The sequence below is a fragment of the Cebus imitator genome, unplaced genomic scaffold (assembly GCF_001604975.1).
Source record: "Cebus imitator isolate Cc_AM_T3 unplaced genomic scaffold, Cebus_imitator-1.0 Scaffold44, whole genome shotgun sequence".
Classification (NCBI taxonomy): domain Eukaryota; kingdom Metazoa; phylum Chordata; class Mammalia; order Primates; family Cebidae; genus Cebus; species Cebus imitator.
In genome coordinates this window covers 1,622,676-1,632,100 of record NW_016107359.1, presented here as the reverse complement: position 1 = coordinate 1,632,100, position 9,425 = coordinate 1,622,676, and the positions used below count along the sequence as shown (strand labels likewise).

Here is a 9,425-nt window from a genome sequence, read left to right as displayed (position 1 = left end):
GGTTTGTCAAAGATCAGATGGTTGTAGATATGTTGTGTTGCCTCCGAGACCTCTGTTCTATTCCATTGGTCTATATCTCTGTTTTGGTACCAGTACCATGCTGTTTTGATTACTGTAGCCTTGTAGTATAGTTAACCTCTAACTTCTAAGGTTGGGGCCTCAGAAAAACTTCAGAGGGGTGAGATGGAGAATCTGATTGCCTTGAGAGTGATTGGTTGTTGCCTACCGGGTCTGATCCATCAGGCTTGGACAAGTATGACACTTTGGCTAGAATGCTGGGGATTCGAAACCAATGTTTCCCACGTGCTCAGGAGTCTGTTAGTGAAGGTTGTGAGTTTATTTTTTGACACCCACAATGATTTCTGTCTTGAACTCAATTAGAATAAGTTTATAAAATCTGTGTTTTACATCATTGGCACCTGCCTTTTGTTTTTCATTTTCTTCTTAAACAAGGTTATAATGCAATAAACTATTCAAATAGTGGTGTACAGACAAAGATGGTAATGGTGCTGAAAGTTAACCACTGATGGGTTGCTGAAGCACTATGAAATATTTTGAAATGTTTGCTGTCAGCTGAAAGCCCAAAGGTATGAAAAGGTGAGGGAGAATGTCGATGTTTAAAAATACACATGCCAAGATTTGGAAACATCCTAAGTGTCCATCAACAGAAGAATGGATAAAGAAAATGTGGTACACGTATGCAATGGAGTACTATTCAGCCATAAAATTGAATGAAATTGGCCAGGCATGGTGGCTCATGCCTGTAATCCCAGCACCTTGTGAGGCCGAGGCTGGCAGATCACCTGAGGCCAGAAGTTCCAGACCAGCTTGGTCCAACATGGTGAAACCCTGTATCTGCCAAAAATACAAAAATTAGTGGGGTATGGTGGTGGGTGCCTGCAATCCTAGCTACTCGGGAGGCTAAATTGGGAGTTGGAGGCTGCAGTGAGCCAAGATCACACCACTGCACTCCAGCATGGGTGACAGAGAGAGACTCTGTCTCAAAAAAAAAAAAGAAAAGAATGAAATCTTGTCATTTGCAACAACATGGATGGAACTGGAGGTCGGTATGTTAAGTGAAATAAGTCAGGCAGAGAAGGACAAACTGCATGTTCTCATTTATTTGTGGGATCTAAACATTAGAACAATTGAACTCATGGAGATAGTAGCATGATGGTTACTGGACGCTAGAGTGAGGTGGGGAGAGTTGTGCTGGCTAACAGGTATAAAAATATAGTTAGATAGAATGAATAAGATCTAGTATTTGACAGCACAATGGGGTAAATATAGTCAACAATTTATTGTACATTTAAAAATAACTAAGAGCGCAATGAGATTGTAACACAAGGAAAGGATAAATGCTTGAGGTGATGGATACCATGTATATCTTGATGTGGTCAGGATGCATTGTATGCCTGTATCAAAATATTTATGTGCCCCATACATACGTATATCTACTTGTTCCTGCAAAAGAAATTTCTAAACAAAGAATAAAGGGCCTTTTATATTTTAAGCATTATCAAAATGATCAACGAGTAATTTTCAGCCTGGAAGCGGCAGGACAGGAAATCCGCCACAGCGATACTCAGGGTTTTCGGCTCCCCATGTGCTTCTCTTTGCCACCACTGTCTTGGATACTTAGTAAGGACTTATTTGTGGGCCAGGTCCAGTGGCTTACCCCTGTAATCCTAGCACTTTAGGAGGCTGATGAGGGTGGATCATGACGTCAGGAGTTCGAGACCAGCCTGGCCAACATAATGAAACTGCGTCTCTACTAAAAACACAAAAATTAGCTGGGTGTGGTGGCGGGTGCCTGTAATCCCAGCTACTCAGGAGGCTGAGGCAAGTGTATTGCTTGAACCTGGGAGACGGAGGTTGCGGTGAGCTGAGTTTGTGCCACTGCCCTGCAGCCTGGGTGACCCAGCAAGACTCCATCTTGAAAATAATAATAATAATAAAATAAATAAATAATAAATACTTTTTAAAAAGGACTTATTTGTGTATAACAAAAACAAATATAGAACCAGTTAGCTCTGACCTCTTTCCTCTAAATCTAGCAGTTCATTTAGTTGATGAAAATTTTATAGGCAGAATGATATTTATACTATATGTAGATATAGTATATACACTAGTCATAATTATACACTTTAAGTTGACTGTGCAAGTAACATTGCAGAGAAACCAGGTAGAGATACACTAAGGCACACATTAAAAGTCACCCTGATTGGTCTTGACCTGGGTGAGACATTCTCTGACCATCAAATTCAGCCTAGGATTCAAAGCATCCTCGCCACAAATTAACAAATCATATTAATGCATACTAATGACATTTTGACATGTGTCAAACAGAAGACAGCTAAAGAAATTCTGAAAAGTAAAATGTGACATGAGATAATCTATTGGGCTTCAGGAGGTGTTCATAAGACTGTAGCCTCTTCACTTTGTATCCTAGAAAATTGCTGAATGGGACAAAATTGAGATGTGATAACAAAATGAGTTAAGATGCTTTTCACTGGGTTCTTTGGACATTTCATAATTCAAAGCAAGAGCTATCAATCTTTTCATTTTAGTTTTTGAAAGACTACATTTTGTACATATGTTAGACAATGATAAGACACTAATCAGGCTGACTGTTCATCTTTCATTTAGTTAGTCAACCACATTTATTGGACATAAAAATGTGCTAAGCGTCTTGGGAGATAAGAAAAGGAAGATGAGGTCTTATCCTGGAATGTAAGTCAATGGAGCTGTCCCTGGGCTTTTGTGACAGATGTTGGCCCATCTTGGGGTCCATGGTTGTAAGTTACCTGGGAGTCAGGAGGACTCTTTCTTCTATGTCTACCAGTATGTACCTCATGCTCTGTGGAATACCACCTTTTCATTCTTTCTTCGTTGAGGGTGGTGGCAGATTTGTTTGTTCCCATTTTGCTGTTAGCAAAAGTGGAGCTAAGTAAATTATAAAGGTCACTTCACAAAAATTTATCTGATTATATAATCTTAAGATTTCATGGTAAGTAACAGAAGGAAAGGAGTTACAAACGACGAGTCCAAGGTTTGCTAGATACTGGGTTCCCTACTGTTCTGAGCTATGCTTCTGGAAGAATGAGTGTGTGCAGAGTGGGGTGTCTGTAGTTAGGAAAAGGAGAAATGTTAGAAAAATCGGTGCATTCACACTTCTCTCCTGCAACCAAAGAAAGTCCCCGGACTTTTGGTGAGTTTTAAAGTTATGTACTTACTGTCTGGAAAGCCACAGCAAAAGAAAAAGAAATCCCCTTGGACAATAGACATATTTGGTGGGATTCTTGAGAGGGATGTGGTAATTTCATAACGGAGAAAACAAACATAAATATTTAAGGAATGATAAGCTCTCCCAGTAGAAACCTCTTCCCCTCCCTGACATGGTATGCGATCGCCTGCAGGCATTTCTAGTCAGAGAAGCCATCTGCATGTCTTTCTCAGCATGTCTGCTAATTTTGTCTGTGTGATTAAGATCTTTATTGGAAAATGGTGCAATATCAGGATCAATAGGCAGGTATTTGGAACAGTAGCATACGCTCAGAAACCCCTCCCGTGGGATGGATGTGCACTGGAAAAGAACACACTGCCTTCTGCCAGTTAGGTTTTTAGGTTCATGGCCTGAGCAAACAATGAAATCAGTCAGGTATTTAGCAAGGAGGGGGTATGATACAATAAAATGTCTCATAACTAATTTAACTCAATTCACTTGCTAGCAAAGGGCAGAGGCCAAGAAAAAGAATGATTGCATAGTTCAGACCCCTCCACAAAATAATAAAATGGACTTATTTACTGTGTCTCAGCATAGCTACCTAGAATGTTTCATTCCAATTGTCCATAACTAAGGTATTAAAAAATAATGGAGAGCAGGATCTGGATGAAAAAGGGGGAAAAAAAACCTCCTCCATTTATTTACATTACTTTTTCAGGGCATATTTTTGGCTTCTCTTGTTCTCTGAGAAAACCTACACACATCTCCAACTGGAAGAGAGGGTGAGGGGAGGCGTGGAAAATGCTCCCTTTCATTCCTCTGCACCTGAAGCTGCTCTGTCCCTGAGACACACAGGATGGAAGAAAAATCCCCTTATACAGGACTCGTGGTCTAGACACTGCCCACCGCCCTCTTCCACCCTACTCAGTCACTTCCCACCACCCACCTGCTCTGGCAGCTGATGTAGGCCCTGATGTGTTGCTACAGCCTGACATATACAGTAGTGTCCTTTTCATACAGTGGCTACAAAAGAAGTGGGGTAATGTTTGAAAGCCAAACTTTCTATGAGTGGTCTATGCAGGAGCCTAATTGTTGCTTCTCTGGTGTTTCCAATTTATCAGCGCAGCACAAAGGAAACTTTAGTTGCATTTGGAGAGTCCCAAAGTATTTTTGCTTCTAGGTGTTATGTTAGTATAGGCTTCCAGGCCATAGGCTCAAGATCACCACACAGCACTGTGAATAGAAAGTTCAAAGACCTGCCTGGAAGCGCAGATGGTCGAATACCAACTGTCTATTCACAGTGTGAAATGGTGAACTTGAGAAGCTGGGGAGGTGCTATGAGGAGGCTCAGCACTGGTGTCAGCTGCATAGGCTGGGCTGATGCACAGTCTCTCTAGCCCAGAAGGCTCAGCAGAGGTTGCTAAGCTGCCTTCTCCTCCACAGAAGGTAATATGAAGATAAGAGGTAGGCTGGAGAACTGCAAAAAATATTCAGGGAACTGTAATACAGAAAAATTGGCCAACTTTCCTACTCTTCTGCTTAGGGAGTCAGCACATCAGGTGTTGATACAGCTGATTTATTCTCTGTCAGCCCATCTCCATCTTGAAAAGTACTGTATGGGGGTTTATGAAATTGGGCTAAACCTATGTAATGGGTCTCAGGTAGGTAGTTTTGTCCCTGTGATCTGCTTGAGCCAATGTGTACCTATTCCAGACAGCCAATTTTGTACACTGATGTCATGTTGGTGGCTTGAAGCTGGCCGTGGAGGGAGTATTTATGTGATGGAAATTGTCAAAGGCTACAAATCAGAGCCAATTGTTAATAGCACACCGCTGCCTGGAGGCCGCCTATTTCGGATAGTTTGCACAGAGAAATTCACTTTCTCCTGGGCAGACCTGCCTTGTGCCTCAGGAGTCTAGCTGCTCACCTCTACTTCCAATGCTGCTCCTGATCTGCTTGCCTCTGATTGAAGTTTTCTGCCCCCTCTCGATTCCTCCAGCACTTTCTTTCTCTTTTTAAAAAAAAATTCCGTTTTTGTGAGGCATGGTGTCTCATGCCTGTAATCCCAGCACTTTGAGGGGCCGAGGTGGGTGGATCAGGAGGTCAGCAGATCGAGACCATCCTGGTCAACATGGTGAAACTCGGTCTCTACTAAAAATACAAAAATTAGCCAGGTGTGGTGACACACGCCTGTAGCCCAGCTACTTAGGAGGCTGAGGCTGGAGAATCACTTGAGCCCGGGAGGCAGGGTTACAGTGAGCCCACTGCACTCCAGCCTGGGCGACGGAGCAAGACTCCGTCTCAAAAAAAAAGAAAAATTCCATTTTTATTTTAAATTCAGGGTATACATGTGCAGGTTTGTTATAAGAGTATTATGTGGTGCTGAGGTTTGGGCTTCTATTGATCCTGTCACCCAGATAGTGAACATAGTACCCAATAGGAAGTTTTCCAGCCCTTGTCCCCCTCCCTTCCTCCCTCTCTCCTTTTTTCTTCAGAAGTTTCTTTTTTTTTTTGAGACAGAGTCTCACTCTGTTGCCCAGGCTGGAATGCAGTGGTATGATCTTGGCTCACTGCAACTTCCGTCTCCCGGGTTCAAGCAATTCTCCTGCTTTAGCCTCGTAAGTATCTGGGACTAGAGGCGAGTGCCACCATGCCGGGCTAATTTTTGTATTTGTAGTAGAAACCGGGTTTCACTATGTAGGCCAGGCTGATCTCAAACTCCTGACCTTGTGATCCACCCCTCTCGGCCTCCCAAAGTGCTGGGATTATAGGCGTGAGCCACTGCACACAGCCTCTCCAGCAGTTTCTATGTGCAATACTCTTCGGACATTCATGCTTCATCTTATAGGTGTTTGTTACTGTTGCTTTTTGCTATAATCCCTGTTTATGTGTTCTTGTGCCTTCAACTAGATTATGAGGATGGAGACAGTGGGCACTGTTCTAGGGAATCAGCCATGGTGGTAACAATCGTAGATTGGTCCGTTTTCACGCTGGTGAGAAAGAGATACCTGAGGCTAGGGAAATTTTAAAGAAAAGGAGGTTTAATGAACTCACAGTTCCATATGGCTGGGGAAACCTCATAATCATGGTGGAAGGTGAAAGGCATGTCTTACATGGCAGCAGGTAAGAGACAGAATGAGAGCCAAGTGAAAGTGGAAAGTCTTTAAAAAACTATCAGATCTCACGCGACTTAATCACTACTACTAAAACGGTATGGGGGAAACTGCCCCTTTGATTAAGTTATTTCCCACCGCATGCCTCCCACAACACGTGGGAATTATGGAAGCTACAACTTAAGATGAGATTTGAGTGGGGACCCAGCCAAACCATTTCAACAGGAGTGGTTCAACAAGGGGCTTAGGCAGACAGGAAGGTGACTTGAAAGGCATATTGAAGTATTTGAAGTCTGGGGTAGCACTCATTCAGTACAAATGACATGACGAAGAGACTTTGTGGGTCTCATTGGAAGATATTCAAATATTTTCTTAATGTGCCATCCTTGTTAGGCTTGATTTGTGATTTTTAAAATCATCACAGTTGGTTTCCCAATCAAAATCACTCAAGAATTAGCCTTGCTTATACATAGGAGAAGAGGTTGTACAAGGAGTAAATTGGAGCAACTAACTAACTATCACTATCCACATGTTGCACATCCCAGGAGATCTTTCAGGAGAGTTCTGGAAGAGAAAGGAGGAGGCAGTATTAGCTAACATATTTCTGGAGGAGAAAGGAGGGGGTCTTCTGTTTACCTCCACGTGTCTGTTAGCAAAAGTTTTTCCTTTAGCTCGTTACACATCATTCTCTTCTCTCCCTTTCTCCTATAAGCATTTGGGGGTTTTATTCCCCAGTGCCCAAAGAGTCCGAGCAGGGTCTAGCTCTGCTTCTTTTGTTTCCAGAACCCATGGAAACATCACAAGAGGCCCTTCCACTGAAGATTCTAGAGAAAGGTGGCCTAGCTGAGAAGATCCTCCATCCAGTTTACAGGAACAACTTCAAAGTGAGCCCTTGGGCCTGAGTCTGTGATGGAGGAGGTCTGGGTGACTATGGGATGAGGAACATCCCTTCTGAGTCACACTGAGAGACTGTTAGAGTCAGGCTTTTCTGGGGCATGTGAGCCTTTGGGGAGGCAGGTTGTCTTGATGACTGTGTCTGTGTAGGTTGAGAGTGGGTATAGAAAATACGGCGGAGAGGAGGGGTGGTACGGGACCTGTAGTCCCCACTTTACCCTGGGGCTGCCAGTCTGTGCTCACCATGAGGCCTCGTGCTCACCAAGAGTCTGCCACTTTTCACCAACGACCTACTAATTCCACTAATACACGGAAGACTCTCAAAGATAAGAAGATGACTGAGAGAATAGAAATAATAAAAAGGTGAGGACAAAGGAGCAGGTTTACCTTAAACACATTTTTCTTTCCCTGGAGGTGCCTTTGGGTCTACCTGGAGCATATGTTAGTGTCCCACACATGTGGTACTGGGGAATTCATCTCTTGAAAAGCCTTTTGAGTTCTGGGGAGCAAGTCTTGAAAATAGATTTCCTTGGTTATATATCTGTAAATGTGTAGAACTCCCTGTATGTTTCTCCGTTGATGTTGACAAACTCCTTTGTGGTTCTACACCTCCACATCTGTTTCGTCTGCCTGGACTGCCCGTCCCACCGCTGCACCTGAGAAACTCGAGATCTGTTAAGACTTAGATGAAATGCCCCATCTCGTCAGTGTCAGCCACTTCATAGTTAAACTTCAGTTTCCCCATCAGGAAAACAGAGACAATGGCATCTCCCTCATAGGGTTGTTGTGACGGTTAAACCCATGTTAACACGTGTAGAACTTCTAGTAGATCTGAGTTGTTTGTGGCACTTAACTAAGATTCTCCCTCCTTCCCTCCCTTCTTCTAGCCCTCTTCTGGGCTCCCTTCTTCTAGCCCTCTTCTGGGCTCCCCTAGCTCTTTGTTCATAGCTCTCAAGTTTACCATACTGCCGGGTTCTGTCTCCGTGTGTGTTTCCCCAACTGTACCATGAACTCCTGAGGACAGAGGTTCTTTCTTAGTCATCTTTATAGCTTTAGAACCTAACACAAGTCTAGGTACATAGATGATCTGCAAATGTCTGTCAATTGAGTAAATAAAAGAAGGAATGTGTGAATGAACAAACACAGTCTGGTTCAGTGGAGGGGCATTCTGGCAGTTGCCCAGGAGGCTAACCTAAAATAAGAATATAGTGCCAGTTAATTTCAGTTTTTTACAGATAACTCACGTCACTGGCAAATGCCAATAGATGTTTTCATTTGGTAACTTTAATATTATTTATCATATAGAATTTGAACATTTGATAGAAAGTAAAGATTGGTGGCTGGGTGTGGTAGCTCATGCTTGTAATTCCAGCACCTTGGGAGGCCAAAAAGAGCAGATTGCTTGAGCCCAGGAGTTCAAGACTAGCCTGGGCAACATGACAAGACCTTGTCTCTACAAAAAATACAAAAAGTAGCAGGGTATAGTGGTGAGCCTCTGTAATCCCAGCCATTCTGGAGGCTGAGGTGGGCGGATTGCTTGAACCAAGAGGTGCAATTTGCAGTAAGCTGAGAGTGTGTCAATTTTGTGTCAGTACATTCCAGCCTGGGCAACAAAAAAAAAAAAAAAAAAAAGATTGTTCTACTTCTGCCTTCAAAGAAGAATGAATTCTTCTTGTTAGAAGTTTTATCAAGCACACAATGAATCTTTTAAAAAATACTCTTTAGATGCCCAGAATTGGGTTAACTATACTCTCTGGCTTCTCCCTGGCTCAAATATGGGCCTCTTTTATCTGATGTATTTATTACACAATCGACACCACTGAACCTCTCACAACCCAAAGATGAGAACACTGATGATAAGGTGAATCGACCTGCGTGTCGTTCTTCTCCTGTCCTATACTGCTGTCTCCTCCACATTCTGGAACTATTACCTGAAGTTTGTCTTTATTATCCCTTTCCTTTGTAAAAGTTTTATCACCTCTCTATATGTGTGTCGTCATAAAGCTCAGTTTTTATAGTGTTTGTTCTTTATTAATAGAGTATGATGCTGTACATGGTCTTCTGAGACTTGCTTTCGCCTTTCAGCATCATGTCACCTCTGATTCATCCACGTTGTTGCCTTTGACTGAAGTCATTCATTTTCACTATTGTGTAATTCTCTGCAGAGTGAACACACCGTCATTTATCCTGTC

General features: G+C 42.7%; 1 pseudogene; it reads right to left on the bottom strand.

Annotated features, from left to right (window-relative positions):
* The window catches only part of LOC108303004, a 44,296-nt pseudogene that overhangs the window by 24,936 nt on the left and 9,935 nt on the right, over positions 1-9,425 (bottom strand).